We start from the raw sequence: 23,315 nt of genomic DNA, 5'->3' as shown, positions 1-23,315 counted from the left end.
ATCCATGAGATCTTCGATAGGTATTAGCGTTCCCTGCTGGTAACAGTCAGCTACTGTGAGTATTCCTGCTTCTGTCCAGGCTGTTAGTTGTCTGTGGGTAAAATATGTTGTGGTTCTCCATATAGTAGTCCTGCTAAGCGGATACACAGCTGCTCCCTTGGTTTTGAATACACACCTACGCCAGCATTGTAGGCCCTTGGCCAATAGGATTCCTGGCTTGGGGATGACAATTGCTGTACTTTCCTGACTGCTGTAATACGTCTTGTTTACCTCCGTCTAGCCACTGCATGAGCCACTGAAACTGGGATGCTAAAAAATATAACTCGAAGTTTGGGACTCCAAGACCTCCCTGTCCGTTGGGCGTCTAAGTGTAGCCAGAGACACTCTGTGTCTGCCCCCATCCATATTAGATCCTGTAGCAGAACATCAAATTGTTTGAACCATGAAGCTGCTATGTATATTGGCATGTTGGCAAAATAGTAAAGGAGCCTTGGTAACATCACCATCTTCGAAATCGCTGTCCCGGCCATGATGGGCAGCTTCAGCTCCCTCCAAAAAGGTACACACGCCCTGAGGGAGCATAAGGATCCTCCCAGATTACTGTTCTAAAAGTCTTCTATTGCATGGAATACCTGTATTCCGAGGTATTTGAAAGATTCCAGGGACCAGTTCAAGTCAGGTGGGAGTCCCATTGGTCTCTCCAGTACACTGCATAATGGGAATATGTGTGTTTTGGATGTATTCACCCAAAGGCCGGAATCAGATTCATACTGTTTTAGCTGTGTCATGGCTTGGGGGATGTCCATCAGTCCATCTCTGAAATAAAGCAGTATGTCGTCGGCATACAATGATATGATGTGTTCCTGGCTCTCCACTTCCAGGCCCCATCCCTTTCCCACTTGCCAAAATTGGGTAGCTAGGGCCTCAATTGCTAGGGCAAACAACAGCGAGGAAAGAGGGCATCCCTGTCTGGTGCCTTTTTGCACTCCGTATAGTGGTGACAGTGTTCTTCCTGTTCTAACTCTCGCCGTCGGGGCCCTGTACAATAGTCTGACCCATTTAATCCATTATTCTCCCAGACCCATCAGTTTCATTACAACAAACAGAAAGTCCCAACTCACTATGTCGAAAGCTTTCTCCAAGTCCATTAACATTAGCATTGCTTTGCAATCACTCTGCATTGTTGGGTGATACATGACGTGGTATAATCTACTAAGGTTATGTGAAGTACTGCGCGTGGGTATGAACCCATTCTGGTCTATTTGTATTAATCCCTGCATATGTGGAAGGAGTCTAAGGGCCAACACTTTACTCAGGATTTTAAAGTCTAAGTTTAGCATGGACAGGGGGTGGTAATCAGTCACTCCAGCATTCTGCGGGAACGGCTTGTGTTTAATATGTCATGAGTGATTTAATATGTGTGGTCATAAACAGATTTAAACTGCTATGGCAGTCGCCAATAGGTAGTTATAGTTAGGACCTTGTTTCTATTCAAAAAGCATTTTTTCTTTTGCCAATATCTTTGGTGCCGTTAGACGAATCTTCGTGAAAGTTTCAAATCTAATGGGTCGCTCTGGTCAGCTCCTATCTTGAAAGTTTAGGGGTGATTCGTCAAGTGAGGGCCAAGAATAAAGGGGGGTCCCAAAACGTGTTTTCTCCATGTTAATTTCCATAGGAAACTTTAGACATTGCTACAGCCCGAACTGCTGAACGGAATTACAGAAAATTTGGCAAAAGGGTAGCTTTTGGTCCAGAAAGCACTCTTTTGTTTAAATGGTGTAAATCCGTTCAGTTGTTTTTGAGAAGTGTAAACATTTACAGATATTGATATTTGAGGATTGTGAGATCTGATTGGCTGCAACCTCCCGATCTCGAGCTTGTTTGTGATTGGCTACCAACACTTCAAACCAGGACTGAGTCGTAAGAAAAAAGGTGATAAAAGAAGAAAGGGGTAGGGTAGAAACACTCTAACCCCCTAGGACTGCTCAGGGGGTGCAACAGGGACCCTGAAGGTCAAAAACATTTTTTTAAAGAATATTTTCTGCGGAAGTCGCGTAAGTTCCGCAAATCCCACCAAAAAAAAAACGAAACGTGGTGTTGGGAGCTTTGTTTAATTAAGCCCCCGGGTGGGCTAGGTCGCAGGAGCAATGTTTAGTTATGATGTGTGGGCTACTTCTGTCACGGCCCATGGGGACCACCACCTCCCCGGGGCAAATATAATGATATGCAGGGAGGCATGCAGCCCCTCCTCCGCCCCGGAGAGCACCACCTCCCTGGTGCTATACGTAAAATTTAAGTGTGGAGGGGCTCATGCCTCCTCGACACTGTCCCGGGGAGCACTATGTTCCCGGGGCATTTATCAATTAATGTGCTGGGGTCTGTTGCAGACTGCTGGCCCCTGGGAGCACAATTTTTCCGGGGCTTTAAAATTGATGGAGGCAGACCGCGCTGTGTCCCTTGAGGAGCTTTCCTTGGCTCTGGGGATCACCACCCCAAGGGCTGGTTCTAACAATGTCTTGTAGTGTCTACCCTCGGGACATTGCAGTTTGCTATGCAGGCTCCCGCCCTGCCATAGCAAACTCTTGCTTCTCTTTATGGAAGCGAGAGGAGAACATTTTGCTCTCACTTCCATGAAGCAAAGCAGATTTGCTTTTAGGCAAAGGGAGCTGCATGTCAGCAGCTCCCTTTGCCCAAACGCAATGGCGCTTCCGCAGGAGACGGGGAGCCAGCAGAACCCACGGGGGCATTGGAGCTCCCCCCGCGGTCCCCAAACATTGTGGCCAGGCCCTGGGGGCTTTGGTGCTCCCCCGCGGTCCCCAAACATTGTGGCCAGGCCCTCGGGGCTGGGGTCTCCAGGGCCTACAATGGCCTGGGAGGGGGACATGCGGCCTCCCTTCCTTGGTTTAAAAACAACTGAAATAGCCAGGCCCCGGCGGATGGGGTCCCCGGATGCGATATCAGCCAATGTAACTAGCGGGTATTAATTCGTTTTTTTGTTTACTTTTGTGATAGGATTTGCGACCCCATCGCGGTTCACAGCACTGCCTTGTGTAATGTTGCAATGGGTTCGCAAATCCGAAAAAATATTTAAGCAGATTATGTATATTAAAAAATAAATAAGATTGAGCTCTGGGTTATAGGGTGGCTCTAAAAAAGCCCTTGTTTTCATTATGACTTTGTTGGAGCTTCATGTAAGTGCGGATGCACAGCTTGAGGTTGTTGAGAAAGACTCTGTTCCCTTGATCTGTGAAGTGAACTCCATCAATTCTGTAGATGTGATCCATATCAAAACGTAGATTGTTGTTATAGATGGACCCCATTCTATGATCTCTGAGGTAAGCAGAAACAGCTTTATTGACATTCTTCCTAGCTTTCTCAATCTGTGGACAGAATTGATTTGACCACTTCCATTTCTGTCTTTGGCATATACTAGAATATACAAAGACAGTTTGAGGCAAAAGCAACATCAATTGTGCAAAGGTATTCTTCATTGGCATTTCCAGCCCAACCCTGGTCAATGTGCCTAGGTCATTGCCACCACAGTGCACAGTCATGAGGTCGGGGGTTGAAGATGCAAAAACGTTTTAACCAAAGGCATCAACTGATGCCACTTTAATCTCTGTGCCCTATAATCCATACTGTAAGTATTTTGAAAGAAAGGATGTCTGGAAGGAATCAAAAGATGTCTGTAGCTGATGTAGTCCTTTAGTAGAATGAGAGATATGTAAAAAGGTGGAGAACAAGCTTTTTTTTTTAAACCAATAACTGATTGGCTGATGATCACATTGTGCACTGAAAAATAGGATGCATGTTACTTTAATGAAAAAGCATGTTTCTGATTGGCTAATAAATGTTTTTGAAAGTTACAATAGATAGAATAAGATAACATGTTGCAGTAAACCACACCTGCTATTTGCATTTGGAAGTTACTGTTCTGAACTGAAATATATGGTCAACATGTGACCTGCCACTCCCGTTGAATGTTGAAGAAACTGTTGTTATGGAAATTGGCATTAAGTTGAGTGGGTGAAGGGTTGAAACAACCGTTGTATTACAATATGAAATGCAGATTTAGATACAAGTGATAAGCTATTAAAGTTAGTTTTTCTAAATCAGTGGTATGTTTAGAAGAAGTCTGTTGTTCAAAATTAGCAGTGGTATTATTGGAAACAGGCTTTTGAACTCTCGTAAGAGTTTGGGCTCCATGGAGATGCGTCAGCGTGGTGGAGTCGCTACTCCACAAAATTACAGTACAAGTTTGGGCACTTTTAGAAGAGAGTTAGAGAGGGTTACTATGAGTAACCAATAGAAATGTGTTTTACAATTTGAAATAATGAAGGAACAAATTTGATTTGTTACTTACATTTATTTCTGTGCAGAAAGAGAGGGAAAGTTTGCCATTACTGGTTTTAACTTGTTGAGAGTGGTGCATTACATTTATTGTGTGAGAAAGAAACTTTTTCATGCATTTCTGATATTTGATATTCTGCAATACTATTACAGAGGTGAGTTACAAATTTGTAAGCTGTCTTATGTATTGTGTAGTAGTGGTTCAGTCTTTGTAGTGATATTTTTAAGTTTGAAAATATATTTTTTTAAAGATTACAAATTATTACAAAAGTGTGCTGTTTGAAATATGTTACGAAATGTACAAAGATTCTGAGTAGTTGCTGAATAACCAAACTGCAAGAGAAAAGTGAGGTTTAAGACATGCAGGCAGAGGTATTAGTGATTAGGCTACTTTGTATGACTCTGTGGAAAGGTACGCTTGAAGTACGCTGTATATATTTAGGTGTCTTCGTGAAATGAGGAGTGTAGTCTATCATGTTGAAAGTACTGCATGGTCTTCTGACTTAGGAACAGGGTTAAATTGGGTCCAAAATAGGCCCGGGGAACATAAAAGAAATGGAACACGTTTGCAGATTGCACCTTGCCACAAAATACTGTGGGGGCTTTAAAAGAGACATGCTTTATTAACTTCAGGGAGATAAAAAAGAAATTGAAATGTTGCCTGCACACTTTGTGCATGGATTTGTTCACACTGGTGAACCACACCAGCTGGAATGGATACCAACCAGCCCCAGGCTTTGGTTCTCCTCGATCTCTCAGCCGCCTTTGACACGGTTGACCATACCATCTTACTTTCCCGTGTCGGGGCGGCGGGGATCGGGGGTACCGCTCTGGTATGGTTATCCTCCTTCCTGAGGGACTGCACCCAGGCTGTTCGCCTGGGTGACTTTTCTGCGGACTTCCGGAAAGTTCAGTGCGGGGTTCCCCAAGGTTCCTCCCTTTCACCTCTTTTGTTTAACCTTTATATTGCCCCCCTTATTTTTTCATTGCAGCAAATGGAGGTCAGCGTATACAATTATGCGGATGACCTCCAACTTGTTTTCAATCTGTCTTCTTCCTCTGTTTCCATCTCAAACTTCCAGTCTATTATGATTTTTATCCAGGACTGGATGAACTACAACCACTTGAAACTTAACCCGGATAAGACCGAGCTGGTGTTGACGGGTGGTTGCTCCAGTCCCTGGTCTTCACTTTTTTGGCCCCCTTCCCTATGTTCTCCCCCGGTCCCTTCTACCTCAGTTAAAACTTTAGGTATCAAACTTAATTCTCAGCTCACTCTTCACTCCCAGGTTAGTTCTGTGGTGTCCTCTTCTTTCCTGTCACTACGCACCATCCGCAAGGTATCCCGCTTTTTTTCCCTCGATGCCTTGAAATTGATCATCTTGGCGATGGTTATTTCCCTCCTGGATAATGGTAACGCCCTATATGCAGGTATACCTGCATATAGTTTAAGGCGTTTGCAGCTGATCCAGAACCAGGCGGCACGGTTGGTGTTCAATTTTCCAAAATCCTACCACGTAACCCCCCTTCTTAAATCCTTACACTGGCTCCCTGTCCGTGAACGCGTCCAGTTTAAGCTTGCTTCTATCATCTTTCAAGCACGACTGGGCGCGGCTCCGGCCTTTATAACATCTGAGATCGTTCCCTATGTTCCAACTAGGGAACTACGCTCATCCACGCAATCCCTGTTGTCAGTCTCCCGTTTCCGGAGGAAGAAATGGGGAGGATCAAAGTTTGCGACCCTTGCCCCAATCCTGTGGAATTCCCTGCCTTTGGAGCTTAGATCTCTAACTCTTTACCCTCAATTCCGGAAAAAACTTAAAGCCTATTTATTTGCTAAATCTTTTAATTAGATCACTTGTTGTTTTTGTCTCTTTCCTACTATGTTTTGTTACTCCTACTCTGGGGATCTGTCTGTTGCAGCGCCATGAAACCGCTGGTGAAAGTGCGCTATATAAATATTTTTAAACTCAAACTCAAACACCTGAACATAAGTGAAGGTCATTCTCAGGCCTCCTGCCCCTTCTCAATCTGCATACAATACAGGGCCGACAGATCGGGAGACTGGGTATGACAGGTCCCTTGACCCCCCTTCCTCCCTCCTCCTTGCCCCATGTTTGTAAAAGGAAGATAACAGAGGTCAATTTGTGCCAAAAAATACCACTTAGGCCCTCAGTGGGCTGCTGGCAGCATCTGAACAGCACAGATAAAGTCCCAATCGGCTTCCATGCTACATACAAAAGCGGCACACAGTTAGTACATACTGGTCCATTGTACATTGCCCGAGTGTCCGTCTTACCAATCCGACCTTGCTGAGGTATGTCTATACTTCTACATATATTTTCACTCATGTTATACATTGGAAGATCCAACACCTATAAAACACAGGTGTACATTTCATTGTATGTTTCTTTTATGTATGATGGCACTAGCAAAAGGCAGAGACATGCATGCAGGGTTCAGTATTATGGTGGGACTTACAACTGTGACATGTGAAGGGCTGGTGCTTTATATTTGGCTAGGGCCAACACTCTTAGTAGTTACTGAGTAGTGAAGCTGCAAGACAAAAGTGAGGTTAAAGACATGCTGGCATAGGGATTAGTGATTACGGTACTTGGTATGAGTCTCTGTAAAGGTATAGTTGAAGTATGCCATATACATTTAGGTGTCTTCGTGAAATGAGGAGTGTAGCATGTCTTATTGAAAGGATTGCATGGTCTTGTGACTGAGGTACAGGGTTGAATCGGGTCCAAAATCGGACCGGGGAACGTAAAAGAAATGGAACACGTTTGCAGATTGCACCTTGCTGCAAAATACTGGGGGGGCTTTACAAGAGACATGTTTTATTAACTTCAGGGAGATGAAAAAGGAATGGAAATGTTGCCTGCACCCTTTGTGCATGGATTTGTTTACACTGGTGAACCACACCTGAAAATAAGTGAAGGTAATTCTCAAGCTTCCTGCCCTTGCTCAATCTGCATACATTACAGGGCCGACAGATCAAGAGACTGGTTATGACAGGTCTCTTGACTCCCCTCCTCCCCCCTCCTCCCTCCACGTTTGTAAAAGGAAGATAACAGAGGTCCACCTGCGTCGAAAAATACCACTTAGGTCCTTAGTGGGCTGCTGGCAGCATCTGAAGAGCACAGATAAAGTCCCAATTAGCTTCCATGCTACATAAAAAAGCGGCACACAGTTGCAACTCACATACCGGCCCATTGTACATTGCCCAAGTGTCCGTCTTACCAATGCGGCCTTACTGAGGTATGTCCATACTTCTACATGTTTTTTCACATGTGTTATGCATCCGAAGATCCAACACCTATAAAACACAGGTATACATCTATTTGTATGTTTCTTTTATGTATGATGACACTAGCAAAAGTCAGAGACACATGGATGCATGGTTTCAGTAATATGGTGAAACTTACAACTGTGACATGTGAATTGTTGGTGCTTTATATTTGGCTAAGCCCAACAGCACAGATAAAGTCCGAATCGGCTTTCATGCTACACAAAAAAGTGGAACACAGTTTCAACTTACATACCGGTACATTGTGCATTGCTCGAGTGTCCGTCTTACCAATCTGACATTGCTGAGGTATGTCTATACTTTTACATGTATTTTCACACATGTTATGCATCGGAAGATCCAACACTTATAAAACACAGGTATATATCTATTTGTATGTTTCTTTAATGTATTTTGGCTCTAGCAAAAGGTAGAGACACATGCATGCATGGTTTCAGTAATATGGTGAGACTTACAACTGTGACATGTGAAGGGTTGGTACTTTATATTTGGCTAGGCCCAACACTCTTTGTAGTTGCTGAGTAGTAAAGCTGCAAGATAAAAGTGAGGTTAAACATGCTGGCAGAGGGATTAGTGATTACGGTAGTTGGTATGAGTCTCTAGAAAAGTATAGTTGAAGTACTCTGCATACATTTAGGTGTCTTTGTGAAATGAGGAGTGTAGTGTGTCATGTTGAAAGGACTTCATGGTCTTGTGACTGAGGGACAGGGTTGAATTGGGATCCAAAATTGGCCCAGGGAGCGTAAAAGGTAGGCCCATGTTTGCAGATTGCACCTTGTCGCAAAATACTGGGGGGGCTTTAAACAAGCTATGTTTTATTAACTTCAGGGAGATAAAAAAAAGAAATGGAAATGTTGCCTGTACACTTTGTGCACAAATTTGTTCACACTGGTGAAGTACACCTGAGTAAACGTGAAGGTAATTCTCACGCTCCCTGCCCCTGTTCAATCTGCATACATTATAGGGCCGGCAGATTGAGAGACTGGTAATGACAGGTCCATTTACCCCACCTTCTCCCCCCCAAACACTTCCTCCACCAAACTATTTTAAAAGGAAGGTAACAGAGGCCTATCTGCATTGAAAAATTCTACTTAGACCCTCACTGGGCAGCTGGTGGCATCTGAACAGCACAGATAAAGTCCCAATTGCCTTCCATGCTGCAGACAAAAGCGGCACAGAGTTGCAACTTAGATACTGGCACATTGTACATTGCCCGAGTGTCCGTCTTAACAATTTGAGTTTGCAGAGGTATATCTATACTTCTACATGTAGTTTCACATGTGTTATGCATCGGAAGATCTGACACCTATAAAACACAGGTATACATCTATTTTTATGTTTCTTTTATGTATGATGCCACTAGCGAAATGCACAGATACATGCATACTTTTAGTAATATGGTGAGACTTGCAGCTGTGACATGTGAAGGGTTGCTGCTTTATATTTGGCTAGGCCCAACACTCTTAGTAGTTACTGAGTAGTAAAGCTGCTAGACAAAAGTGAGGTTAAAGACATGCTAGCAGAGGGATTAGTGATTATGGTACTTGGTCAGGCTTCCTGCCCCTGCTCAATCTGCATACATTGCAGGGCCTGCAGTTCGGGAGACTTGGAATGACAGGTCCCTCGACCCCCACCCCTCCTTCACCAAATGCTTCCTCCCCCTATGTTTGTAAAAGGAAGGTAACAGATGCCCATCTGCATCCAAAAATACCACTTAGGCCCTCAGTGATCTGCTGCAACATCTGAACAGCACAGATAAAGTCCTAATTGTCTTCCATGGTACACAAAAAAGCATCACACAGTTGCAACTGAGATACTGGCCCATTGTACATTGCCCGAGTGTCTGTCTTACCAATCCGACCTTGCTGAGGTATGTCTATACGTCTACAGGTATTTTCACACATGTTATGCATCTGAAGATCTGACATCTATAAAACACAGGTATACATCTATTTGTATGTTTCTTTTATGTATGATGCACTAGCAAAAGGCAGAGACGCATTCATGCATGGTTTAGTAATATGGTAAGACTTAGAACTGTGACATGTGAATGGTTAGTGCTTTATATTTGGCTAGGCCCAACACTCTGCGTAGTCAATGAAAAGTGAAGCTGCAAGAGAAAAGTGATGTTTAAGACATGCTGGCAAAGGGATTAGTGATTAGGCTACTTTGTATGAGTCTTCCAATCACCCAGGCACTATCCCTGTACTCATCCAATCATTCAGGCACTACCAATACACTCATGCAATGAAGGAGACTCAACCTACGCACACATTCAATCAATAGGATATTACCTACGCAAACATGCAACCACCTAGGCAGTAGTCTTGTATTCAATCATTCACTAAGCCACTACCTATGCACTCATATATTCTGTCAAGCAACACTGAAGCTGTCATCGAATGATATAGGCACTACAGTTGCACTAAACCATTCACTCAGGCACTACCCGTGCAGTCATCCATTCCGTGAAGTACTATTCATGCACTTATCCAATGACGAAAACATTAGCCTTGCACTCCTAGTTTCACTCAGGTACTTCCTATGTACTCATACAATCAGCCGAGCAGTACCTTTGCACTCATGCAATCACACATACATTATGCATGCACTCATGGAATCAGTAAGGCACTAGTTTTGCACTCAACTGTTCACTCAGATACTACGTATGCAGTTAACTATTCCCTCAGGCACTAATGTGGCACTCATCCAATGACCCAGCCATTAATGTGACAGGTATCCTTTTAATCAGGCAGTACCTATGCACTGATCTAAGCATTCAGACGATATCCTTGCAGTTATGAAGTTACTCAGGCACAACTTATGCCTTCATGTAATACTAGCCCTGCACTCATGCTATAACATAGGCAGTACCTATCTTCTCATGCAATTAGTCAGGTACTACTCTTGCACTCAGCCATTCACTCAGGAAGTAGCTATACAGTCAACCAGTAACTCATGAACAACCCATGCAGTTATGCAATGAAAGAGACAGTTTCTATACAGACATCGTATTAATGAGGCATTACCTATACAGTCATGCAATCACCTAGCCACTACTCTTGCACTCAAGCATTCACTCAGGTACTACTCATGCACTCATCCATTCACTCAGACAGTATATATGCACTCATCCAATAATGCAGCCATTACCCTTGCATGCATTGTTCCATTCAGGCATCACTCATACACTCATCAAATCACACAGGCACTACTGCTGCACTCATACAATCACAGAGGCAGTACCCATGCACTCATGCAATCAAGGACTCACTACCTATGCACATATTGAATTAATAAGACATTACCTACACAATCGTGCAATGAATCAGGCAGTACTCTTGCACTCATCCATTCACTCAGGCACTACCCATGCACTCATCCAATGATGCAGGCAATACAGTTGCGTTAATCCATTAGCTCAGGCACTACTCATGCAGTCTTCTAAGCAGCCAGACATTACTCTTGTAGTCAGTAATTTACTTAGGCACTAGCCATGTATTTTCATACATGTTATGCATGTGAAGATAGTAGACCTATTAAACACAGGTATACATGGATTTGTAGGCTACTTTTATGTATGATGTCACGAACAAAAGGCACAGACACATGTATGCATGTTTTCAGGACTATGATGACACTTACAACAGTGACATGCAAAGGGTTCATGCTTTATGTTTGCCTAGGCCCAACACTCTTAGTAGTTGCTGAATAGTAAAGGTGCTAGACAACAGTGAGGTTTAAGACATGCAGGCAGAGGGATTAGTGATTAGTCTACTTTGTTGAATTGTTAGTGACATCCTACATGAAAGAAGGATACAAATACACGTATACATGTGTTTTATAGATGTATTATCTTTAGATGCCGAACATGTGTGAAAATAGATGTACAAGTAGAGATATAACTCAGTCGCAAGACCAAGCACTCTTTTCAACTTGAGAAACTGCAATTTCCATTTCAATAACTCACCCAAAAGTTCTACGGCGTACTTCAAGTGTATCTTTCCACAGACTTGTACAAACTAGCCTACTCACTAATCCCTCTGCCAGCATGTTTTAAACCTCAGTTTTGTCTTGTAGCTTCACTATTCAGCGACTACTTAGAGTGTTTGGCCTAGCCAAATATAATGCAGAAATCCTTAACATATCACTGTTGTAAGTCTCTCCATATTCCTGAACGCATGCATGCATATGTCTGTGGCTTTTGCTGGTGGCATCATACATAAATAAAATATACAAATAGATGTATGATGGCACTAGCAAAAGGCACAGACACATGCATGCATGCTTTAAGTAGTATGGTGAGATTTACAATAGTAATATTGCAAATATTGGTGTTTTGCATCCTTCTTGTGTGTTCTGGAGCTCTGCTGCTTGTTTTTGTACTTTTCTTCTTTGTTTCTGCACCTTTTTTGATTCTTTTTGCAGGCCTCATTCCCATTTTGCAGCTCTTTTGTCTCTTTCTACACCTCTCTTCCGTGTTTCTCCACTTCTGTTCTGTCTTTCTGCACCTCACTTTTCTTTCTGCAGATCTCTTGATTGTTTATGTACTTGTCTTGTCCCTTTAACTACGTCTGTTGCTTCTTTCTGCACTTGTCTTGCCTCTATCTGCATCTCTGTTGCTTCTTTTGTCTGTCATCTTGCTTCTTTTTGCACCCATGTCGTATGTTTCTGCACCTGTTTTCTCTCTTTCAGCACCTTTGGTGCATCTTTGAGCATCTTTGTTAGTCTGATTCTTGCACGCCTCTTGCCTATTTCTGTACCCGTGTTCCCTGTTTTGCAGTTGTGTTGCCTCTTTCTGAATCTTTCTTGCGTCTTCGTGCACTTCTGTTGGATGTTTGTGCATCTCTGTTGTTTCTTTGGTCACCGCTATTGTCTCTTTGTGCAGTTATGTCTTTCTGAATTTCTCACATTTGTTAGTAGCTGTATTGTTCTTTGTGTATTTCTTTTAGGTGTTTCTAAACTTTTTTTTTTCTTTCTGTCCCTTTCTTTCTGTCCGAGTACGATTTGTCCTCTTTCTGCAGTTCTCTTGCTTGTTTCTACACGTTTGTTTTTTATTGGTAATAAAGAGAATAGCAATGTAATTGTAATTAATTGCTTACTAGTTGATATCAGTAATCATATGTCATTAATGTAAAATAGTTAATTCATGTAACAAACTATTGAAACTGTGCTTGGTTTTATTAGAAAAATATTTTGCTTGGATCACAAATTCAAGACATGGCAAGAAAACATGAAGAGAGAAGACACAAAACAAAAATATCTACTTAAAGAAAAGTAAAAAGACTCTGTTACAAAAAGATGAAAATGTTACTAAGGATAAAGTTTGTTCTAGTAAGAGCACTAAACACTTTCTTAAAACAGTTGCAGAGAAACTAAAGATAGACAATAGCAATGAAAGGAAAAAGTAGAGTTTTACAACAAAGCAAAAGGAGAACGACATTTCTAAAGGTGAAAAAACATTAGTTTTTCGAAAAACAACACATGTTAGAAGAAGAGAAAAACAATTTAAACGGATGCATGTACAAATCTTTTGAAGTAGAGTAATTCAAAATGAGTTAAAAGTTTGTAAAAGGTATAAAAGAAGATCAGCTACGTATAAGAAGAAGCAACAGATTGGAAGTGTATTAGATACTGCTTTGATTTGAAACGAAAATTATTTATTTTAATATTAAAGAAAATGAGAACATTGGATAAAATAATGAAATTTATGAAAGGCAAAAGAGAAAAACTTGTTAATAGAGGATACTTTTGTAAAAATTTCACTGGGGAATGGAAGCACACTTCTACTAATGAGTCTTTCTTTAATGAAGAAAGCTACTTTCAACAGAACGTATTAGTGTATTCAGTTGATACTAGTGGTTGATGGTATGGGTTGAAAGATGGTTGTCCCATTCCAAAAGACGAAACAGTTGTTAGTAGTGTGGAAGAAGTAATAGCTGAAGAAGTGTGAGAGAAGCGTACACAAGCTCCTATATATAAGTGGGATTGTAGCAGTATTTTTAGTATTCAAGGAATTCAGGAATCTATTGATATATTGCGAATTATTTTACAAGATTATGCAAAAAAAAGTGTTAAATAGAAGATTAGGATGTTACAAGGACTAGATCCATGTAACGTAAGAAAATATAATAAGTTGAACGGACATTCTCTGGCTTGTCTTTCAAGAAAAGTGTGTAAAAGTACTTTTCATCACTTAAGAATGTTAGCAGTACACCACTCAGGAATGCGGAAGTTGGTAAGGAAAGTGTACTATGTAAAAACTCCTGCATTATGTTTAAGTGAAATGGACACAGCTCTTTTTACATGGTTCTTTATCAGATGTACAAACAATTTGTGATGATATACAGTTTTGTTTTTTTGGTGCACAACAGCAGTGTGTAGAAAGTGAGAGCTTGATAAGTGTAGATGTTAAAGAACACAGGACAGTGATTAGTATTGATGAGTTTGTAGAAGAATTTACAAAGTTTAAGACAGTGTCCTCTGAAAAACCAAACTATGTTTTTATTTGTTGTTGACGTACTCATTATAGAAGTCAAACTAAGAATGTTGATTTATATTTAAAAAGTGAAAAGGAAAACAATGACAAGTGGCAACAATTTGGTACTCATTTGTTGGGGGAAGGCCAATTTGAGTTGGGTACTGATCAACATATTTGTAAATATTGTTACAACAAATTAGAAGAGAACAGAATGCCAGCTAGAACAGTTCATAACAACTTAGAGTTGGTAGCTATTCTTTAGGAACTGGCAGATTTGAATGCATATGAGCCCATTCTTATTCAATCTGATCACCCATTTAAAGTCATAGCTTGTATGAAGCCTATAAGAGGTAAGCTGCCACCAACAGATTTACAAAGTGGTCTGAAAGGAAGAGTTGTGTACTTACCTTTAGATTTTAAGAAAAATATTGAAACTGTTGATGGAGACAGAGATGAAATTAAACCCGTAGTTATTCTAGTAAATGGTATCCCAACAGAGTGTAAAAAAATATGGCAAGAGTTTGTAGATGTTAATAAACTTAAAAAAGCTACATTATATCTTTTAGAGAACAATATTTATCATAAAACTGTAAATGTTGATGAACAGGTAATATGTTTAGAAGATAAATCAGAAATTTCAAGTGGGCAAATAGAAAAAGTGGAGAAGTCCAGGAGGGAAGAGATTTATGAACATTACACGACACATCCTCTACATTCAAAAGAAGTGATAGAAAACTGCATTGAATTATATCAAATGAAAAAAGCAAAGGGAACTCCAATGAGTGTATGGTAAAAAAGCTTAGAAGCTTGTTGTTTTCCACAGCTGTTCCCCACTGGAGAAGGTAGACGATTTGATGAGCGACCTGTATGGATTCTAGCTTCAGAATAGCGCTCAACCAGATTGTACTCTGACGATCCAAGATTTCAACAGTGCATTCCATATATATTTCATCTTCTGTTTGAAAGCGATTTGTCTGCTCTTTCATATGCAGTGATCCACATATTAAACACAGAAGTTCATCTTCAACATGTTTCTGCAAAAGAATTCATGGACAAAGTTCAACAATGAGATGAAAATTTAGAATCACAGTTAATTAATTTGATGGCATGTCAACATGGAACCAATGAATATTTGTTTTGTCGTCACAGTGAACTTAAATGTATGTTAAGAAACGTAGGTACACCAACATGGTTTGTAACACTTAGCTGTGCTGAATATGCGTGGAAAGATTTACTTGAATTTCTGCGAGAAGCAAATTCAAATATAAAAAATATTGAAATGAAGGTACCTGGAGAACTGTGTTCTTTGAATCCTGTAAAAGTGTGCAGGTATTTCAACCATAGGTTTCAAACTATGATGTCATTTATCTGCAATAAAAATAATTGTCCTCTTGGAGAAGTTACTGATTTTTTGGGGCGAAAAGAGTACCAAGCCAGAGGTGCTCCTGATATACATATGCTATTATGGATAAAGAATGCTCCAAATTTTGGAACTGATACTGATGAAACTGTATTGTCTTTCATCGAATAGTATGTTACCTGTGACATTCCAAGAGAAGGAGGAGAAAAGAGTTTGAGGCAACAAGTTTTACATTTTCCAAGTCACCGCTTGGAAAGTATTGTCGACAAAAATACAAGTCTAAAGAGAAACTTTATACAAAGTGTTGTTTTGGATTCCCACATCCAATAATTTCTAAAGGAAGAGTAAATTCTTTTTTGTCAGCAGTAAGGCATACAATAACTCGGAAATCTCCCAAGAATACATACAACTTAAAAAGAAGAGAACAGTCAAAGTATATTAATGACTACAATCCAGTTATTTTGAAAATGTGGAATGCAAACATGGATATTCAATATGTTGCGGATAATTAAATTTTCGTTGCTCACTATGTTACATCATATATACCCAAATCAGAAAAGACAGAGATGAAAGAAATGTGGGAAGAAATTTCACAAGAGAAGAGTCTTAGCAAAAAATTGTACAGCTTTAGTTTGAAAATACTTTCCCACGAGAGATTGGATCCTATGAATGTTTGGATCGTTTGTGCTCTTCCAGTTTATATTCAAAGTCAAGAGGAATCATTTGGGTAAGTTTAGATCTTGCCTGCACATGAAATAGAGCATTGAAAACATTAGAAGAAATTGAATACTTAGCACTGAATGAACCAGAAAGTACAGAAATTCTTAAAACTAATATGTTGGATACATACTATCCCAAAAGGAGTGCACATCTGGAAAAGCTATGTCTGTATGAAATATTTCAACATTACAGCTTTAAAAGAAATGTTACAGAAAATACAAAACAAGGAAAATATGCAGTAATTGGATGTGACGATGGCTAGTAAAACATGCCAAAGGAAATCTTATTAACCATAGAAAACTCAAGTAAGAGAGAATTTTTCTATTTAGAACTTCTGCAACTGTTCAAGCCATGGCATAATGAAACAGAATTACTTGGAGATTTCGACTGCTACGAAAAATCTTTTAATGCATGTAAAGATGGCATTGAATGCACAATGCTTCCTACATATCGACAAATGTTGAATGATGAGATGGAACAAGATAATACTATTGCAGCTGAAATAGCTAAAGCCAGGTCTCAAGATAGTCAAAGTTCTGGTCCACTGAGTCAAGATCCACTGGGACAACCAATTATCGAAAATGAATCAGCAATAGCCATGAATGAGGTAAAAAATTCAATGCAACAAGCACAACAGGATAACAGTACATTGTAAAACTTAGAAGAACAATTAAGTATTGAACAAAAATAAATATATGTACAAGTGACACAACAGATACAACATGGGTTGTTGCATGAAAAAAAGAATGCCAATGTTCATCATTTAAACCTATTCTTATGTACATCACTGGTCAAACTGGAACAAGTCAAAGTTTTTTAATTAAAGATTTGACCAGTTATCTACAGAGAACTACAGATTCACATTTATCTTGTGTTGTAACAGCTCCAACTGGATTTGCAGCACACAATATTAAAGGGATTACTTTAGATAGATTACTTATGCTATCAATTGCACATGATAATACATCGTAATATCAGGAGCTGTCTGGAGAAACTTGTTATGAAGTGTCAAGAGTACTGAAGAAAGCTTGTTATGAAGTGTCAAGAGTACTGAAGAAAATGAAACTTTTAATCATTGATGAGGTGAGCATGGTCTCAAACTTAATGCTTGCCTTTGTACACTTGAGAATGCAACAGAGTCTAAAAACAGAATGCAATGTGCTGTTTGGAGGAAGACATTTAATTGCATTTGTTGATCTACTACAACTAACTCCTGTAAAAGGAAAACCAGTTTTTAAGACACTTCTGTATGAAGACACTCAAAAAACTTTGGGAAGTATTGGAAATGTGAACATTTGGTTACATTTGAAATATAAAGATCTTATAAAGAATATGCGACAAGCAAGTGATGAAGATTATAGAAATATTCTTAAACATATAGGAATTGGTGTCTTGATGAAACATGGTAAACAAGCTTTAGAAAGTTAGCTACTAAGGAACTTGTTTACAACTGAAAACACAGCGGCTGAATTAATGTACAAGAAGATTGGAGAAAAGAAGTCTTTAGTTTGCCAAATGTCAACACTGCAAGAGTGTTCTACATTCAATCAAGAGCTTTTGAAACTGGAAAAACAAGAAATAGTTTAAATTGAAGCTATTGATAAAATTGAACACCAGGGAGTGACTATTCTTCTTACAGATAAACTACTGACTAAATTGCACTCTTTGGAAAAGGGAGTATCTAAAACTGCAGGCTTAAAAAAAACTTTACATGTATGTATAAACTGACAGAACTGGAATAGAATTTGTAAAAGTCAAAGTTTGATCAGATTAAAGAGGTAAGACAGATTGAGCATTGTGGTGTACGTTCTTTTGCTAGTAAAAGACATACATTTGCAGAAAACAGTTTCCTCTGTCTTTAGAATATGCAGTATCTATTCATAAATCTCAAGGTTTAAGTAATAGACAGTGCTTTGGTAAATATTGGAAGTACAGTGTTTAAAGAGGGAACGGCATACGTTGCATTAACTCGAGTAAGAACATTGTCTGGTTTGTATTTAATTGAGTTCGATAAAAAAAGGTTAGTGCTGATGTATATTGTGTAAGAGAGTATAATCGTTTAAGAAGACTTTATACACAGGATTTAGGTGAATATCCCATATATGAGAAACGTGTAGTGAGTTCAAAACGGAAATATGTCAAAGATTCAAGTGAGGTTGAAAAAAATAAAAAAATTGAAGAGAAAGTTGGAGGTGTAAAGAAACAGAAAATGTAAACTGTTGATGACATTGTAGGATACCAGTTAGAAAATAGTTCAGTTATCAACTGTTATGCTAATGTGATTCTGAATGTTGTGTTTTATCTACAAGATCTTCATCAAGAAATCTTGGGAAATCATGCAAAAAGATTTTGTTCTTTTCTATGAAATGTATTTCAACAGTTGGTAACTGACAGAAGTAAAACCCATACTGCTTCTGGCATTTGGCATCTTTTGGATATATGTACTGGATCATTGACATTTACTTTCAATATACAACAAGATGCACAAGTATTTCTAATGTTTATGCTTGGAGTATTAGAAGATGAAGGAATACAGATTGAAAACTTATTTGGCCTATGTTACAGATGGGATCATACATGTGAACAGTGTTCATTTCCTTCCAGTACTGAAATAGACAGAGAACGATTCATATAGTTAACGATACCAGACTGCAAATCAGAACCTTTTAATCAAATTAGTAAAAACAACCAATCATGATATGAAACGTCCGCAATGTAAATCAGAGATGTTGTCTACGTTACATACAGAAAGATATGGACAATATTTCACTTTAGTGCTACAACATTGTAGAGCAAATGGAAGAAAACTGGAAAGCAAAATTAAAAATGCTGTTGCAAGTCAAATATCTATTTGTGGAAGAACTTTTACAACAGTGGGTATTATTTTCCATGCTGGACCTACTACCACAAATGGACACTATACTGTGTATTTAAAGTGTAATAAAGGATGGACACATTGCACTGATGCCCACTTGGAATTTAAACCTAGATTGACTTACAAATTACAAAATTCATATTTCATATTTTTGAAGCCAAAGTTTTGAATACATCATTCGGCCCATTGGGAAGATGTGAACACGAATTAACAAATTCATGTTGAATATTTTGGACGCCAAAGTTTTGAATACATCATTCGGCCTATTGGGAAGATGTGAACAGAAAGTAGACACCACTGCAAAGAGTTACTAATTCTAAGTAGTGTTTGGATTATTATTTGTGGTAATTGGTGTTGTATTTGGAAAATTGTGTTGAAAAGCAAATAGTTTATAAATTTGTGGTGTATATTGTACCATATAAATGAGAGTGTACATTTCGGCAAGTGTCCTTCAGATAAATAATAGATGTAATGCACAAGAAGGATGTAATACAGAAACTGTGGTTAGGAAAACACATAGCCACAGATATTGAAAATATTGCTCTATGCTGATTTGTTTTTTCTACAATCTAGATGATTGTTTTTTCCCCCGCTGTTCCATGATACTACGTTAGAAATATAATAGTATATCAGTTAGTCCTTATGTCATAAACAGAGATGTCATCATGAAAAGACAATTAAGAAAAGACTATACTGCGTAACCTCTGTCCCGTTGATAAGAAGAAGAATTATTATATAATAGAAGGTCTCTGGGCTTTGTTTGTCGACCATATCATTTTGAAAATAGATGGTAAATCTAAATTATAGGTGCTGTTTCACTGTTTTCTGTGGAAACGTTTCTCTCCAATTGTGTGTGCCACCTATTCATGTATCCCAATTGTATCACAGTATGGGTGTTCAACAACAATTGCATTGGTATGTTTTATACAGGTGCTAGGGCCTGTCTAGAGCAGAATAACAAGGGATATTGTTTATCGACTTTGACCACAATGTTGAATTTAAAGTTCCAAAAGATGCTGAGAAGCAACACAGCAGACAGTTCTTATGTGAAAAGTAAGAACAAGGTATTTTGCAAAAATAAAGCCTTGTGTAGTCATGCGCAAAAGCTGGATAATGGCTGCAGGGTTTATGTTAAGTTAAGTTAGTGAAGTCGATAATGTCCTGAACGGCCAGGTCGCACCCTCCCTTTCGCCAGTTCTGTAGCAGTCAGGCAAAGAAAACGCAAAGATAAGCAGAGCCAAACTGAATCTGTAACGGTGAAATCGTAGAAAAAGTCAATATCTGAAAGTTCACAATGAAATGAAAAGGAAAATGAGTAAAAGGAAAAAACAATATTTTTGAGGTGTAGAAATAACAGGCAATAAAATTGGGTTTCCATGCACACTTATGGAGATTCATCAAAATGCAAGAATTCACAAGCACTGCATAATGCAATCAGCTCCAAATGGTCATACGCACCTCTCCAAGCAAAGAGGGTCCCCATCCAATTGAGGAAGCCGAAAGAACAGACATGTGGGTCTCCTAACGGGGAGTGATTCGGTTGTGGACTAAGGAGGCTGGAATCAATAATAAGTTTCTGAAAAAGGTACCTCCTAGACCATAAATTATGAATGTTTTAAACACGCATGTATTTCACCGTATGCAAAATACTAACTAGGTAATACCCTGCTCCCTTCGTAACCCACAGGCCACAGGAATCTAAGAACACAAGTGCCATGCCTACCACCCCTCATGGAAGATCCCTTCGTTGATGGGCACCTGGACATTTATGGGTCATAAGCCATAGATTGTGGTCATTTCAGATAAGATAACTGCTGTTCGAAAGCTCAATGAGCGTGGGAATAACAGTAGATACTGAGGTTTGTTTAAAAAAACAGTTCAAATTACGGGCCGAAACATTAAAATGTTCGTGTACGTTAATGTGTTTATAAACTAAAGAATGTTGTACGGAAGAATCACAGTGGTTCCCTGTTAGGAAAAGTTATTTATCTTCATGCTCACAGCGAAATGCAAAAGCAATGAATACAATTCATGAACAAAAGTACTGCTAAGGAACTTAAATGTACCAATGGGGTAATGTTTCATGCAATCAAGGACGCCCTAGCTATACACACATCCAATCAATCAGACATTACCAACGCAATCATGCAATCAGCCAGGTACTACTCTTGCACTCAATTATTCACTCAGGCAGTACCCATACATTCATTGATTCCCTCAGGTACTACCCATGCACTCATGCAATGACCTAGGAATCACTCTTGAAGTCATCCTTTTACTGAGGCAGTACCCATGCACTGTTCCAAGCAGCTAGATATTAGTTTTGACCTCACATCTTCACTTAGGCACTACCCATGCACTAATAGAATGAAGGAGGCACTACTTATACACACATTCAATCAATCAGATATTACAGACGCAGTGATGCAATCATCCAGTCACTACTCTTGCACTCAACCATTCACTCAGGCAGTATGTATTCACTCATGAATTCCCTGAACCAAAATGTATGCAGTTATCCATTCACTGAGGTACTACGCAAGCATTTATCCAATCATCCAGGCAATACACCAGTACTCATAGAAACTGTCAGGCAGTACTGTTGCACTAATTCTTTCATTTCAGTAGAATAGATGCATTTATGCAATCCCCAAGACAGTTAACATATAGCCATAGAATGACCCACGGACTACAAATGCACTCATGCAGTCCTCCAAACACTACTCTTACACTCAACCATTCACACAGGTTTTATGGATGCAGTCATCCATTCACTCTACTACTATTTATGCACATTTGAAATCACACTACTTATACAAAACTGTAAAATTGATGATACACAGATTCATAAAAGCACTCACTTTCTCTCCTTACAATTTTTCTATTTTTACCTGATGTAGGTGGGTCCATGAGAACTTTTTTCTTTGTATTTTTTAATTTTTGTTGGTATTTTTCAATTTAAAAAAAATAACAGATAAGGTTTAACAGTCTGTGGTGTTTCTTTAAACGAAGAAACACAAGTAACAAAAATAAATACAAAAAATAATTTCATTTCAAAAAGCTTTCTTCGACAGCATGTATCATAAAAGCATCAAATGGCATATGTACAATAAAATAGAATCTGTACAATGATTTAAAAAAATGATCTTGTTGTACAGAGGGTTGTTTAAAAATATCATGAGATAAAATTACTAGCAGCATATTTAGTTAAAAAAACATTAAACAATTTTCATAAAAAGATTTCATTCTAGGACACTATGTGCATATAGGGGTGTAATCAGTCACAGTAAGCAGTGTATAACAATGTTTAAGGTGCTAATACTATCTATATCATGATTAATATTACTAGAGTTAAAAAGCAGACCAGTATGGTATATGGTTTAAACACATGTGATAAGTTGTAAATGTCTACATTGGGGTCACGCCAATTCTGATTCTGATTAGCCAAGCTCGGCCTAAAAACTTGGCCACTCCACATGAAAATAGAACACTGGGATCAGATTTTAGAATGCGCAAAGCAAACCGGTAGTCGCGGGTGCCCATGTCACTGCATATTGGTTTTAACATATGCAGGGCAAGCAAACAAGACATGGGCAATACACTCCACCGGCGCTCCGCAGCATAGACAGTGTTCTGTCATGTTTTCGGCTGTATGCCACTTTGCCATATAGGTGTTAACAGGGAGCGTGCCAAACCTAAACTGAATGTACAGAGTCCTATCTCGTAAGCCCTGGATCACATCTAGGTAAGACGCAAAACAAGAGGAACTCTTCTGTCAGTCTACCCAACATTGGCTTGCATAGTTCTTGCCTGTCAAACCAATCCTAATAATATCTCTTGAGCTCCGCTTTACTGGGCGGAGTCTGGGTATCCCATGAATCTTTAAGGACAAGTTGCATCATAGTTTTCTTCACATATGATAGCCACTTGACCCTATGGTTCACATCCAGATTCATTACCTTCATTAGAGCTGAGGCATAGTTAGTAAGCTCTTTGGTACGCCGTATGCGAACCCAGAAGAGCAGTGGTCGTAGCCTAGCTATAGCTCTAAACAGACGCCTACCCATGTCGTACGTTAATGGTTCTAAAGGGGTGTTACGTGGGAGCGTCACCAAATCCATCAGAAACATGTGCTCAGACCTGCCTATTTCATCCACATTTTCAAACCCCCATAGCTCGGCTCCATACAGAGCCGAGCTAACTACCTTTGCTTCAT

At 39.3% G+C, this 23,315-nt stretch overlaps 1 protein-coding gene across 1 annotated transcript in view; it reads left to right on the top strand.

Annotated features, from left to right (window-relative positions):
- Positions 1–23,315, top strand: part of LOC146829181 (sodium/hydrogen exchanger 2-like) — a 615,451-nt gene that overhangs the window by 262,209 nt on the left and 329,927 nt on the right. The window lies entirely within an intron of this gene.

Source organism: Triturus cristatus, chromosome 5_2, assembly GCF_964204655.1.
Source record: "Triturus cristatus chromosome 5_2, aTriCri1.1, whole genome shotgun sequence".
In the NCBI taxonomy this organism is placed as follows: Eukaryota; Metazoa; Chordata; class Amphibia; order Caudata; family Salamandridae; genus Triturus; species Triturus cristatus.
The sequence above is the reverse complement of the archived record's forward strand: the minus strand, read 5'-3'. Positions and strand labels throughout refer to the sequence as shown.